Here is a 15,648-nt window from a genome sequence, read left to right on the forward strand (position 1 = left end):
CAGTTTGCCATTGGGGTTGAGTTTTAGATTGCTGTTTTTTTCTATGAAGTGGGCTGAATCCTTAATGTAATATGTAGTAAGTCCAATATGGGTTTGTAGTTGTGCAACCAGAAATTTTGCCAAATCGTATGTAGGGGATCCAATGGTGTTCCCAATGGGACTTAGCAGAGTGGAGTCCTTGTGATTTTTTTTGGAGTCCATAAAGCCTTACTTCCTCTGCTTTGTCCTCGGGGAGATGATAAATTGTTGATTCAACATTAGCAATGATGTTTTCTAATGTGATTCTAGTGGAGGTAACAACAACTTTTCATTGGTCCAGGGTTATTCTCATCAAGATTTTCTGATATTCTAAAAACATATTTTTGAACATTTCTGAATATTTTAAAATATTATTTTTACCCTAATGTACATTGCGGGTAAGATGTGATTATATTTCTGGCTGTTGTTCAAACAAGTCAAATGATAAAATATTTCTTACTAAATTTTTATTTAGTTTGAAAGACTAAATCAGCTCTTTCTTTTTTTCTTAACACCATTATATCTGTGATGGAGAATTTTGCAATGGCAGTAGAAATCCTATTGACAAGTATGCCGTTTGCACAGAGAGATTGCTTGGAGAATATAGCAGGAACATTGGCTTTTTGACATTCATACAGCATGAAAATTACTGCAAGATAATTTAAAAGTGGATCACGGGAGCACTAAAACAATAATGTGATCTATAGAATTAACAAATGGCAACCCCATGCTCATAGCATACATCCACATCACCCACCTTTTAGCAATTTTGTGCTTCATTGAAGTGCAGCATGCAAGTCTTCCTGGACTGCAAGACAAAATTATTAAGAAAATTTATACAGCCATTACTGTAACTGGAATTGGTATGAGAATCAATATCTTATTGTAACTGATCTAAAAACCTATATTTCCCATATTACTCTGCACAAAAAATAGAGGGTGCTTTGTTTATTTGTTTGTTCATGCATGTGTGTTCTATTACCGAGCTGGCAACAAATCTGAAGTGGCATTTAGAGACAGATTTCGTGGAAGATGGCAGCAAATGCAAGGTCAGCAAAGCCCACATACTCAGGCCCCATACAGAAGTGGCATCAGTGAGATTTACTCCTCAGCAATATCTTTGCTTGCTTAATACATCCACTTCACTTACATTGACAAAGGCATTCATCAACATTAGTCAAATCTAAAAAAATAATAAAACACTCTGCTGCTCACTATTGCTCCATCACAAGCCAATGCCCCCAGAAGCCAAGATTGATCTTGTGGCTCCTACTTAGTGGGACATTCCAGGAGTGATGCTCCAACTGCAGAATGCAATATTTACCTGGCAGCAGTTGTGTTTGGTGGATGCCATGTCAGGAAAAAATGAATCTCTCCAAGGTTTCATTGGAAAATTAAAGAGCTTAAGACTGTCCAGTGCGGGTTGCTTCCGTTCTGTCAGGTGTAGGGACTAGCTTGTATCTCTCTCTCTCAAAAACGTTTCCCTTAGAAGCAAAGGATAAATTTATTGGAAAACACTGAGAGATTGTAACTTCCTCTGAGGATCACAGAGTGTGACTTGGCCATGGAAACCCAATAATTTCCATTGCTAAGTGATGATTTGAACCCTAGTCTCCCAGTGTCCTCCAACACACAAAGCACCATACCGCTCTATTCCTGTTAAAGTCACATCTTGTCCCTGTTTTAATCTCTGTGAATACTTTTCCCCCTTTTTTGTATTTTTCAGTTTCAATACTTTATTTTGTCATTTGGGGGGCTCCTGGAGCTCTTTTTAGTCCAGGAAAGGCCTTTTAGAAGGGTGCCACAGAAATGGCTCTAATGGCTGTATCATGTATGCACAGTCTGCAGGCTGCACTTTATCTACCCCTGCTCTAAATCAAATACAGGTTTAGCAGGGAGATTTTGAGTGTGGGATGGTGCCATTGTAGATATGCCAGTAATCCAGCATCAGAACAAGTGTGCTTCCTGCTTATTCTACTGGAGCTACAGACAGCTGCTTTAAAGATTTTACAGGAACAGCTGTCTGTTGGGTGTCTGAATAGATGAAAGTAGCCTTGTCAGTTATTCTCTTTTTTTTTTTTTAAATAAATTTTTATTCAGATTTTCTTACACATACATACAGTACAGTAAAAAATAAAAATGGAGATGGTTCACAGGGGTTGGTGAAAAGGGTAAAAGAGGTAAAGAAAAAAAAAGGGGGAAGGAAGAGGGAAGGAGGGGAAGGGAGGGAGGGGATACAGAAGTCCTTCCGCTTTCTATTCTTTGTGGGCTAGGTTTTGTTCCATTTCTTCCTTTTTTACATTTATTGGACTAGTTTTGGTCATTGTGAGTGTCCTCGGATTCTTCTTTGCTTATTTCTCCTTTGCCTTTTCCTTGTATTCTACATATTTTTCCCAGTTAGTTGATTTTATTGTATTACCCCTGTTTATTTTCATTAGATATGTTAATTTGTCCATATCATATATCTCATTCAATTTCTCCAACCAATGTTGATTTGTTGGTATTTCTCTTTGTTTCCAATATTTTGCAAAGGTTATTCTTGCTGCTGTCGCTGCGTATGTAAATATTTTGTCCTCATTTGAGTTCAATTTCATTATACTCTCTGTCAACCCAAGTAAATAAAACTCTGGCTTCATTGGGAATGATTTTTGTAGTATTTTCTGTGTTTCTTCATGTACTGCTTTCCAAAATGATTTTGTTTCCGAACATGTCCACCAGATATGAAAGTATGACCCTTCTTGCTTTTTACATTTCCAGCATTTATTGTCTGTGTTTTTATACATGGTTGCTATCTTTTTTGGTGTGATGTGCCATCTATGGAACATTTTGAGCCAGTTTTCCTGTAAATCTGAGGCGTACGTATATTTTTGTTTTATATTCCATATTGCTTCCCATTCTGACATCATAATTGAACGTCCAATATTCTTTGCCCATTTTGTGGCACATATTTTTACATATTCTATCTCTGTAGACCATTCTAGTAACTTCTTGTATATTCTCGCAATTTCCTTCTTGCTATTTTGCATCATGGTATCCCAGAAATTTTCAGTCTCATTAAATCCTAATTTTTTATCTTTCCCAAATTGTTCTTTTAGCTGGGCATACTGAAACCATGACATTTTGTTGTATTTTTGTCTTATTTCCTCATGTTGTTTTAGTTGAAATTGCCCATCCTTTTTTCTTAATATTTCTTTGTATTTTGGCCATTTTGTCCAATCCAAAAAAATTTTCTGATTAGCTTCCAAAGGTGAAATCCATAGGGGTGTCTTCATATATATTCTTCCCTTATATTTTTCCCAAGTTTTTATTAATGAGGATCTGATAAAGTGATTTCCGAAGTTTTTCTCTACTGATCTTTTACCGTACCAGAGATAGCTATGCCATCCCCTCCTCAAATCAAAGCCCTCCAATGCTAGCATACTGTTTTTTTCTAGGGTTGCCCAATCCTTAACCCATGCCAATGCACAAGATTCATAATATATTTTAAGTTCGGTAGTCCAAATCCCCCTCTTCTTTTATCATCTGTCATTATTGTATAATTTATTCTTGCCTTTTTTCCCTTCCAAATAAATTTTGTGATTTCCCTTTGCCATTCCATAAAAAGTTTATTGTTCCTTATTATTGGAAGATTTTGGAACAAATATAACAGTTTTGGTAAGACATTCATTTTTATTATTGATATACGTCCTAAAATAGAGATTTTCAGGTTTTTCCAGTTATTCTCAATGTACAGAACATAACAGATTGAATAGAAATCCCACAAACTGTGTTAGGGCACAATGTTGTGGCCTTCTAGATGTGGCACTATAACTCCTTGCAGATACTGTTATTATTCAATAGCCTCTTGAAAACCAGAAATTTTGCAGTCCTCTAGATGTTGTGGAGCTGTAACTCCTTGCAGACATTGTAATTATTCAATAACCAGTTAAAAACCAGAAATGTTGTCACAGATTTGTAATAAAGTACAAAAAAGGCTTCCAGATTACTCACAACTGACTGAATTTAGATGACCTAAGAAGCCAATAAAATTCTGTCAATTTGATGAATAGAACTTTCAGAGGACAGGAAATACTGTTTTCTCATGAAGAGAAAGGCAGCATAATGGGTGGGACTAGTGTGTACTCAATGAGGATTTTGTGTAGTTATTTGTTGCTACCTATCTTTTATCATCAATCTAGCCATTGGAATTGGCACACAATAGTTGACATACCTTGTACAAAGTTCTGCTTACCTCTGTGTAGATCATTCCTGTGGCTTTTTTTGCTGATGATATAAAAATATGGATATAAACAATATATAATTGATTCTACAGAAGGACAAGAAATGTGAGGTCTGGATGTTATTGGATTGAAATCCAGTAGCCCTAGCCAACAATTATGAGAAATGCTTGGAGCTTTGGCCCGGCAACACTTTGGCCCAACAATCCCACACTTATCTTAACATACCTATGCAGTTAACCCTTCTGGAATCTTGGAAGCAAGACGGAAATGCAGGATATAGGTGTTTTGAACAAACAAACAGACATCTGCTGTGAACCAATACAATTTGATAATTTATGACCACAGGGAGGGTTTACGTCAGTGTTTAGTGCTAAGGCTAATACTGAGAGCATCAAGCCTTTCAGCAATACATTAAAGGGATACACAAAAATACTCTGAGGAGTTTGCTCCAGATATTGTTATTCTATAGATATTTGACCAGATATATGATTTAAAGTTGAGCACATATTGTTAAAGCTTTTAAATCATAAATAGATAGACAAAGGACTACTCCAGACTGGATGAATGTATTGGGAAGTTGCAGTACTTGCTGCTGTAGTTCTAAGATTGTTTTTAACCATCCTAATCATATTTCTTTGCCTCTGCCTTTTTCTGGCAGTTCCTGCCATTTTGCTTTTACCCTCAAGTGAATTCCTTTTTGGTTCCAAAACATCTTACAAGAACAAGAACAACATCTTGAATCTTTTCATTTGTTTTTTAAATAGAGGATTAGTGAAATGGCACTATTGCATTATTCCTGGGGTTCTCAAACCTTTTCAACTGCAGAGCCCTTTTAGAAGCAAAAGTATCTTGTGGAGCCCCAAGAAATGTTTATATATATTCTATCTATCTATCTATCTATCTATCTATCTATCTATCTATCTATCTATCTATCTATCTATCTGGTATTGGTAAACCTTTTGGCACATTGCAGTTTAAAATTTGACAGACAGGCTGGGCAATGACAGATGGATGGAGAGTGCTTATGTGAACTAACTGGGGGGAAAATGAAAAAATTCCTATGCACACTGCACATATCTTGTTTGTAGTACAAAAAAGGAAATAAATAAATAAATAACCATACAATATTTAAAATGAAGAACAATTTTAACCAAATAAACTTAACAGTATTTCAGTGAAAGACCCCAGGAGTAATCCAGTTCAACTCCCTTCTGCCATGCAAGAAAAGCACAAAGCACCCCTGGCAGATGGCAATCCAGCCTCAGTAGTAGTGGTGGTAGTAGTAGCAGTAGTAATAATAGTAATAACAGCAACCTCAGGGGCCAATCAGTCCAACCCTCTTCTGCCATTCTGGAAAAACACAATCAAAGCTCCCCCAAGAGATGGCCACCCAGCCTTTGCAGCAGCAGCAGCAGCAGCAGCAACAACAACAACAACAACAACAACAGAAACTCCAGGGGCTATCCAGTTCAACACTCTTCTGCCATGCAAGAAAAGGACAATCAAAGCACTCTTTGAACGGTGGGAGGGAAATAGGATTTTGGAAGCAAGCAAGGCAAGGGGGAAAGGATCTGGGCAGTGAGGAAGGTAAGGAAAATTTTGGAGGCAAGAAAGGCAGGGGAAATTGGCTTTTGGGACAATTGAGGTGGGGGAGGGAAAGGGTTAGAGGGGGAGAAGAAGGAAGGAGGAGCCCACTTTGAGAACTGCTTCACTGTTCTATTATAGTTAAACAAAAAAGCAGCAAAGGAGAAACATTCCCTTTCAAAATATAGAACCACCTCAGCCCTGGTTTTTTGTTTTTGTTTTAAAAAAGAAACCCCAAAAGAGACATAGTTCAGTTCCAAAGAATTGCAAAAACAGCCCTAGTAAAGAATAGAATGAGAGAATACAGGGGTGACAATAACCAATAAAGCTAGGCAAATCCCAATGAAGGCACCTATCTTTAAAATCATTTAGAAATGATCCAAGTATTTGATTTCTGCAGGTACTCTCTCATCAGTACCCAACTACGCATTCATAAATTAATCCCTTTCAACAATAATCCTAAACTGGCAGTTTCTTTTATCAAATTCTTCAAAATTAAGTGCACCTGGCCTCTAAATCAGGGATGAGCAAAGTATGGCCCATTTACTACACATAGCCCCAAACCACACAACACAGCTCTCTTGGAAATATGATTTCTTCTGCATTATTATCACCATGGAGTAAAGGTTGCAAATGGATCTAGCTCAGGTACAGTACGATTTGCTCTGAGTTTTCCACCATTGATGTTCTAGTTCCCATCCCATTGCCATCCCACTGCCAGCTCTCTTGTAAACCAGGGAAGGGACACTCAAAAGCAATTGTCTCCACCACAAAATCCATTTTTACATTCCAGAGATGAACAAGAGCTTCAACAGAAAAACCTGCTATGGCAATAGAAAACTCTTCAAGATATACCTAGATTCCATCTGGATCCACAAACTTCTTGAGGAAGACTATCTTAATGGTCTTTCCTATGCCAGCAGAATCTCCAAGTCCCGGTGAATCTAAACCCCATTAATTTATTATTTATTATTTATTTATTACAAAATTTCTATCCTGCCCTTCTCACCCCCAAAGGGGCACTCAGGGTGGCTTACAAATACAAAACACATGTATAAAACCATTACAGCTACGATCAACAATGGTAATACTTAAAATTAATTAGGTTAAAACATTCATATAAATATACATTCAAGATGCATTCAGAGTTCAATCCAGATCTGTCACTATATCATAAGTTCATTATAGTTGTAATTGATGCTGCTTCTATCGTTCAAAAGCCTGGTCCCACAACCAAGTTTTCACTTTTTTTGCGAAAAGATAGGAGAGAAGAAGCCTGTCTGATCTCATTTAGACACTAAATAGTTGTCTACCCATAAAAATAGAAATGTGAAGGTTGTCCACAGTCAGATCATCACACCCAGTTTGAAAATGAGATCCAGAATATATCCTAGCTCATTAGATATTATTCAAAATGTTTGCCCCCAAACCATACGGAAAGCCCCATAAATGTAAACAAAAATGTACAAAAACACACCACTCCATCCCTGTATGCACCACAGAACCTCATACTACCAATAAACACTTTCCCCCTTCTACATTCTTTTTGAAAAATGATATTGTGTCACTTCTAGTCATTTTGAAGTAATTGCAGAAGAAAATTAAAGTATTGGAACAGACTATGTGTTTGCTGCAGCTAGCAAAGTGGTCTGGCAGATGGATGTCCCGCATGGAGTTGCCCAGCTCTGCTCTAAAGAATGTCGTATTTCTTCTCAGTTCCAGTGATTATCACTCATAAGCATCTAAAAATCTAAATAATGACTTTGTGTGAGTCAGTACATTTTTCACATACAGTAATCAACAGCGACCTTCTGCTCACTCATAACTAAGCCTCAATGTGACTGTGTCTCCTGAGTAAAAACATTAAGTATTGCTGTCCAACGTATTTTTATAAGCAATAAACTGTGCTGCAACTGTCATAATATGTGCATGTGTATGTGATACACATATTCTATATTACAACAATGAATTCTGATGGTCACTTTAAAAGGAAATTGACAAGGTTTTAGAGAATGTGACCTAGTTTATGAAGAGTAAATCAAGATAAAAAGACATTTTCCCTCTCTGAGACCTGACAGCATATTTCATATATAATCCATAATCTGTGGAACCAGATCTTTTTTTTTTTTTTTTACAATTCTATTAACATACTTGGGAGCCTTTAAAAAAAACCCTCAGGCTTTACTGCACATGGGGCATGAAAAATGCTAATCTATCTAATCATTCCCTTATAAAATAATTTCATTAATGTTCCAAAAATACAGAAGTGTTATAAATGACTTGTGCTGCAATCTGGCTGGGAATAAATCTTGGTAAAGTCAATGGGTTTATCTCCCAGTAAACATATAGATAATTTAACAATGGCAAAAATTCTGTTAACATCATCTTGTTAGTGCCATAAAGCATGCACATGTTGTTGTTTTTTTAACTCGGATGCATGGGACTATTCTCTAGTCTGCTGTGGTGAAGAGATGGGAGGAAGGAGAGGTGGAGCTGGGCAGAGAGGATCCCTTTTTTCCTTGACATCCACATATTGCAATGCAGGAATATTATTTCTTGCACAGAAAATGCTGTTACTTATACAGAAATGTTGTTTTCTATGAACATCACCCTGTGTGAACATTATGCTGAATAAATCCCCATTTACAGCATATTCTGGGAAGAAAATACTATTTTCTGTTCAGGAGTTGATATTTCTGAAATGAACTATTATTTTCCATACAGGAAAAAAACCCCCAAATTCCCGTGCAAACAGCCATGTGTGAATTTTGTGCAGAATAAGTCCCAAAGTGTGAATATTCTTGTCATTCCAAGATTATTCTCACCAGTGTTTCTAAATACTCAAAAACATGTTTTCCAAACTTTTCCCATCTTTAAACATTTTCTTTGTGTCCTTTTCCCTGCTTACTACCTTCTTCCCTGCTTCCATGTTTCACACATTAAGCTGTGGGGTGCTCCAAACAGTTGAATAAAGAACAACAGTGAAAACAGCCAATATAAAATAGACTTTGAATGGATGATATGCTGAAGACAGCAACTTTTCTGGCTAAGTGGCCACGTCTGTTGTAGTTTCCATAGTCCTAATCTCTAGTTTCCAGTCACTATGGCACACTTACTGTCAGCTCTTGAAAGCTATCGGACTCAAACAGGTTCACACAGGCAGCTCCATGGAAATGCTTTATTGAGGGCCTTCTTTACAAGATGAAAACGAAGCTGGAACTGACGTATTTCCACCAAACCCTGAGTATATCCACCTCCTACCTTCCCCCCTCCCCACATTGACACGTATCTGTTATATAATCCTTTTCCAAGGCTTGAAAAATCAGAGCTGGCCATAAAACCCATCCCTGGCCAGATGGTTCTTATCATTTAGATTATCTCCCACCCCCACCCCCCATTGCCCTGGCAGGATGTGGAGAGTACAGTTGTTATGAATGCTGGGCTATTACACCCTGACACTTACTTTGCTACAGGAATTTAGAACAGGACACCACCCAATAGACTGGAGGCTGAGTTCCCCCAAAATGATCTAGGAAAACTGGACCACTACAACTGTGCAGTTGAGCCTCCTTAGATATTATTAATCAGAAGTGTACTAAATGAACTAATACTAGACAGCTATTGTTAAGCCATCTTGGGAGCAATAAATGTCTGCAATCTGTTATGTGCAAATTTATTTGGGTATATGCTACACTGAACAAATGGAGCACACTTCTAAGTATAAACTAATATATATTTAAGGAATTTTAAGTAAAAATTGATTGGAAATGTAACCCCCCCCCACCCTACAAGTAAGACAAATGTGTAACAACCTACTTGGAAATACTCCCTGTACACACTCCTTAAAAAGAGTTAATTTATTATTTATTTATTTAATATATTTTTACCCCACCTTTCTCCACAAGCAGATCCAAGGCGGTTTACAACAAAATAAAAAATACAGTACAAAAGTTAAAACTTGATTAGTATCAAACATTCATAAAAGTTCCAAGGTACCTACTCTGTTATATTATGAGTTATGCTCAAATAGGGTGATATTATATTATAATATAATATATATTACTTATATTCCAGGCAAATATATAATGGGTTTGGATCTGGCATAGCTCGGATCTTTTCTTATACCACCTCTTATCCCTTTCCCCTCTTCTCTAGCTTTTTTTGCTGGCAAAACAGAGGAAAACAATAGCAACTCTCCTATAAATGTATCCAACTAAGAAAAGACTATGAAGCAGTTGCCATACCTTGGAGTTGACTTGAAGACACAACTACTGCAACAAAAATGCTCTACCTGATCCATTTCACATAATTGTACTGAAAAATAAACCGCTTGAATCATTTTATTAATTTGATCCTTTGTAGCTTGGCACATATGTCATATTAATAGCCAGCTGCCTATAAAGACGCATTGTAGAGCATCCTAGATACAGTTCATAAGTAACTGTGGATTTGCTAAAGATATTTTTCTGTACTATTTCCATGGCCATCAGCTCTTGTGGGAGTCAGCCTGACAGCCATCTTCTGTCAAACTCCTTTTTCCTTTCATGCATTGTTATCTTTATAGAAAGGATGAGGCTTTTCACAAAATCCACTTAGTTAAAGGTCTGTCTGCTTCCAGCTTCTTTCTGAAGCAACCTTAGAATTGGCAGCGATTTACCAAAGCATAGAGGGAGTGGGATCAGGCAGAGAAATAAATTTTAATTAGTATTTTTGGCTTTAATGAAAAGTGATTACAGAATTGGCGTTTTAGCTAATACTGTGGAGATTTATGGTAGTGTGATGCTAATTAATTTTCTGTTGAATAGCTGTGGACCATGAATAACAGCAATAAAATGGCAGATTTGCTGATATCAGGTCTATATCAGCATTTCAGAGCTTCTGAATGAAAAAAGATGTTGCAGGTACATTTTACATTTCTTCACATATATGGCACACTATAAGTTTTTTGTACAGACAGTTCTGAGAGTCAAACCATTTTTATAATTACAGCAATGCCTTTACGGCAAATCTGCATTATTCTTGATGCAAATTTTTATCATATTCTTAGGATGATGAAGATGGCAATGAATTATGGAGAAAGAAAGAAAAGAAAAAAAGGAAAAAATCCCATTATATGCAATAGTGTAGAAAAATGGTGTCCCCTATATAAAATGGAAAAATCAAGGTTGTTTTTGTTGTTGTTGAAAAAGTGGGTTAGGGCAATGTTTTCAAGTCATGGATGAATGAATTCAGGATTGCAGAAACCCTGGATACTGTATCATGTTTGATTCAGGCTGCATTCTTCTGAATAAAAGGCTTGAGCAGAGAAAATGTGTACTGTTTATCCATACCTCACAACCTCTGAGGATGCCTGCCATAGATGTGGGCGAAACGTCAGGAGAGAATGCTTCTGGAACATGGCCACACAGCCCGAAAGACATACAACAACCCAATGTGTACTGTGTTTTGGCCAAAGTGAATTGGACTGCTTCATAGGACAAGCCCTTTTAAAACACAAACAAAGGGCTTATATACACTGGGCAGCTTGGCCCAAGGTAAATGTGTCCTGGAGCACATCTGAAGTCATTATTTGCACAGCCATAAAACACAGCCACTCTTCTGAGACAACATGCACATTATCACCTACATGTCTACTCCTAGCTGGCCAGGAAGCTTTGTGAGAGCTCCTGAACATAGTGGGTGCTTCTGTAACATCAGAATGGGGCACCTTCTTGATGAGAAAAGAGGAGGTGGGTTATCCATTTTTCTGGCTGTATGGCTATCATTAGTTTCAGAGCAAAGTACAAGGTGTACACCTCACTTCCTGCAGACCTACCTAGACAGTTTTTATCTATAAATTTTAAACTCATGTCCTTTGTTTGATGTCTTTTTTGTGTGCTTTAATATTTATTTTATAGAAATTATTTTTCATGTGGATCTTTTACAGAAATATGTATATTTCTTTAAACTTGAACACGCCCACCTGTATTTTAGAATGTGTTTTATGAATGTCCAATGTAAGTTAATAATTTTTAACTGTTTTATAGTGTATTGTACAATTTTTATATGTGTGTTTTATTGTAAGCTGCCCTGAGTCCCCTGTTGGGTGAGAAGGGCGGGATATAAATATTGCTCGCTCTCTCTCTCTCTCTCTCTCTCTCTCTCTCTCTCTCTATATATATATATATATATATATATATATTTGTTGAATTTTTGTAATGTTTATGTTTTTTATTGTGTTGCAACCTCGAGCCACAAGGTGGGTAAGAAATACAATTATTATTATATTCAGATGGCAGCAGAGGTGCCTGCAATGGCCAGGAGCTTGGATAGAGTCTTGTGGCCAGATAGGAGCAGTGACAACACAATCACAATCCATCCTCTTTCCCTGCTCTGTGCCTGGGTTTGTTTGTTTTTTTTGCTTATGTAGACAAGCTCTAACACTCTGTGTTTTCTTTAAACCTAAACTTCCCATATTCTATGGTTCTAAAAATCCCCATTTAATAGTAATGATTAAAACAAGACTGATGTCATTAAATGGAACATGTATAAAGCAACTTGCTGTTAGGACCTACCTTGAGCTCTTTTGGATGTGTCCGCATGTTCTGGGTGAGATTGCTGTACTATAATTTATCAGAATTAATTCACTACCTTTACATAACAACTTTTTAAGTTATTTTAAATATCAAACAACAAAAACAATAATTATTTCTTAGTTATGATTAAGATTCCACATTAATTCTATCAATTAATTTGGAGTGATTTGCAGTGTTTATTTCAGATTTATACATTATGATTGATTTTGGTTTAATTTTAAAGAAACATTACTAATGCATTAGTAACAACACAGAAAATGAATGGGATCATTTCACTAAAAAGTTTTTCTTTAAATAATTTTTGTTACTTAATGGAAACAATTATACATTATCAGCAATGTGTCCCACCTCTGATTTTTATTAGAATGAAAGTAATCTCCCATATGTAACTCCCCATTTTATAAGAACAGTGAGAAATGTCTCCTCTCTGATAACTTTGGCTAGAATAGAAAAGATTAGGACTTCTCTTTGCTCAGCAGGACATAATTTGTGCAAAGGCTCACTGGGCTTCATTTCTGGCATATGAATTCAATCTAGGAAAACATGATGAAAGATTGGATGAAGGTGCCCTTAACTAGATGCCAAATGAATTTTCCCACCATTGAACAATGGCAAAAAGCATCCCTGCACATCAGAAGCCAGAACCTTCTCATCAAAGAATGACATTTTCAGATGGACATGAATAACAACATCTTTCCCCCCTGTCTAGGCATTAAACATGTGTAGTAGGAGCCTCCTAGTTATGTTTGACCACAGCAAAAGCTGGTCTAACTTTTCCCCCAAAGTTGCAAGACAGTCAGCAATGAAAAGGACACCAAGAAGACATGGCTGCATTAGAAAACCACTTATTCCTGTTACCCAGCAACCAATACTGAGATGTATACATCTTCTTGATAATCAGTATACAGTAATGCACTGGAGGCTTTGTACTCCATGAAACCTATTAGACGAGCTCATTTGGAAAAGGAGAGAGATAAATAGGCCTTTGTGATCTGAGATCTTCCGCAGTACAATGACTTTGATCTTTCCTGAAGTGTATATTTCTTTTTTCATGAATTGTCAAGTGTTTATGTCTTCTTTCATCTATGTAATCTGTTATGTGTTCTACTTTCATTAGGACAGTCATTTGTTTGAAGAGTAGTTCACAGTTTGAAGGGGCCCAGTGTCTGAAGATACCCCCTGTTCAACTCTGGTTTAAAAAGACCAAAAACCACAAGAGGTGAAAGCAGCATTTGCAAACAAGCAGGTGAGAAAACAAACAAGTGGTTTTATTTCTATAATCATTTTCTATTAAAGAAAGTTGTATTAGACTCAGAGGAAGAAGATGTGAGAACTAGAGGAAGGACTATCAACAATGTAGATACATGTGCTACCATATTGCTGTCAGAAAATAGCAAGGACTTAGAAAAGATATTCAAAGCAGTCAAGGGAAAAGTGCAAAGATAGTCATAGCTAAACATCAAGAAAACAAAAATAATGACCACAGATGACTTATACAGTTTTAAAATGTATGATAAAGGCACAAAGATAGTAAAAAACTATATCTTGACTCCATCATAAATCAAAATGGAAACTGTAGTTAAGGTATTAGAATAATAACTTTATTCTTATATCCCGCCCTATCTCCCCAAAGGGAATCAGGGTAGCTTACATGGGGACCAAGCCCAGTAATGCAACAATAAAATACAACAACATAAGATACATTCAATTCAAATGAATTAATACATAAAACATATAAAATCATTAAAGCATAACCTCAACAACAACCAATAACCAATAATCAATAAAGGTAACGGTAAAGGTTTCCCCCTGACGTTAATCAATAGCCGGACGCAATGAGCGTGTTCAAAAATTGGAGGCAAGGCAATAAATTATACATGTGCAATATATTGCAAGGTCACTAATAAGATGGGCCAGTAATACTTTGCAGACGTTCAACTTCATGTTGAGAGCAATAACTATGCAGTGTCTCAGATAGAGGCCTTTTCTCATAATTTCCAGCTAGAATTGCTGATGGCAACAAATTAAATTGAACTTTCATGAATACATATCTATAATTAATACATATCTTTTTATTTTAAATAACACATGCAAATTGTATATGAATGTCTCTATAGCTGTCTATAATCATACCATGATATCTCAGCTTACATATATAAAACATTGCTATCGGGATAAGCATTAAATACATTGATTCTGAGATCTCACTGATCTCACTGTCACTGTTAGAACATTATGCATTACAAAAGTATGTTATGCACTTATGACTGAACAGCACCAGCAGCTTATGTTATCAATCATTTAGATAGAGGTCTGCTTTGAGATGATTTGGAAGAGTGAGATGACATATGAAGTTTTTCCTTCATTTCTTCCCGTAGCACAGAAATTAGATATACAAAGAGCTGGAACTAACACACCCATGGGAAAGTGAGAAGGGGTTTAAGGAGGCTGTGAACTTTGAATCAGATACTGCTCTCATCAGAAGTTGGTAAAAATATGTTGCAGCATTTTCTAAAATCTATTTTGTAAATCTGAGCCTTTGTTTATCGAATTCCAGTAATGTCTTTTAGGTACTGTTAAGATTTCTTTCCTGTACTTTCCTCCCACCAAGATGCACTACTCTTAAATGACTCAGGCTATTTTCTACATTTTTAAAATAAGGATTGTGTGTTTCAGAGATGCTTTAAAAGTAGTAGTGCAAGCTCCAAAAAGAGGATTCAATTTTTTTTTAAAAAAAATTAACACTCAGTTATTCATGAGACAAGAGACAGAAATGACACTGAGAAGACACTTCTTGATAGTAGAGGACTAATTAAAGGTAATATAATTGCCATAAACAACAAGTAATTCAATTACCATAATCAGCAAGCTGTTGACTACCAGCCAGATATTTGAAAGTTGCTTGAAACAACAAATTTCTTCTTCTATCATGGTTTTGTTTCCTCATCTCTGCTGCTACATCTGTTTCTGCTGTCACCACAATAGGTTGGAAGAGAGATAAGTATATTGGCCATAAACTACCAGCACTGGTCTATTCATTTGGATCAGCACAGCTGATTGCATTTCTTTAGGGGGGGGGGGTGCCTATAGAGACTACCATGGTGAGCATATTTCTAGGTTTCAAACCGGGGAAAACTTGCAGTTCTCCATGGCATGTTAGCTTTAGCAACATTTGCATGGTTATACACACCAACAGCTAATTTGCAGTTTGTTAACTGTTTCCTTTTCCACACTCACTCTCTTCCTGCATC

At 36.5% G+C, this 15,648-nt stretch overlaps 1 protein-coding gene across 2 annotated transcripts in view; it reads left to right on the top strand.

Annotated features, from left to right (window-relative positions):
* Nucleotides 1-15,648, top strand: part of chodl (chondrolectin) — a 161,664-nt gene that overhangs the window by 15,848 nt on the left and 130,168 nt on the right. For both annotated transcript variants that reach the window (XM_008107641.3, XM_062975018.1), the window contains one exon: nt 13,515-13,643. The gene's annotated coding sequence lies outside the window, so the exon portion shown is untranslated. The remainder of the gene's footprint in view (nt 1-13,514; nt 13,644-15,648) is intronic.

This window comes from Anolis carolinensis, chromosome 3, assembly GCF_035594765.1.
Source record: "Anolis carolinensis isolate JA03-04 chromosome 3, rAnoCar3.1.pri, whole genome shotgun sequence".
NCBI lineage: Eukaryota > Metazoa > Chordata > Lepidosauria > Squamata > Dactyloidae > Anolis > Anolis carolinensis.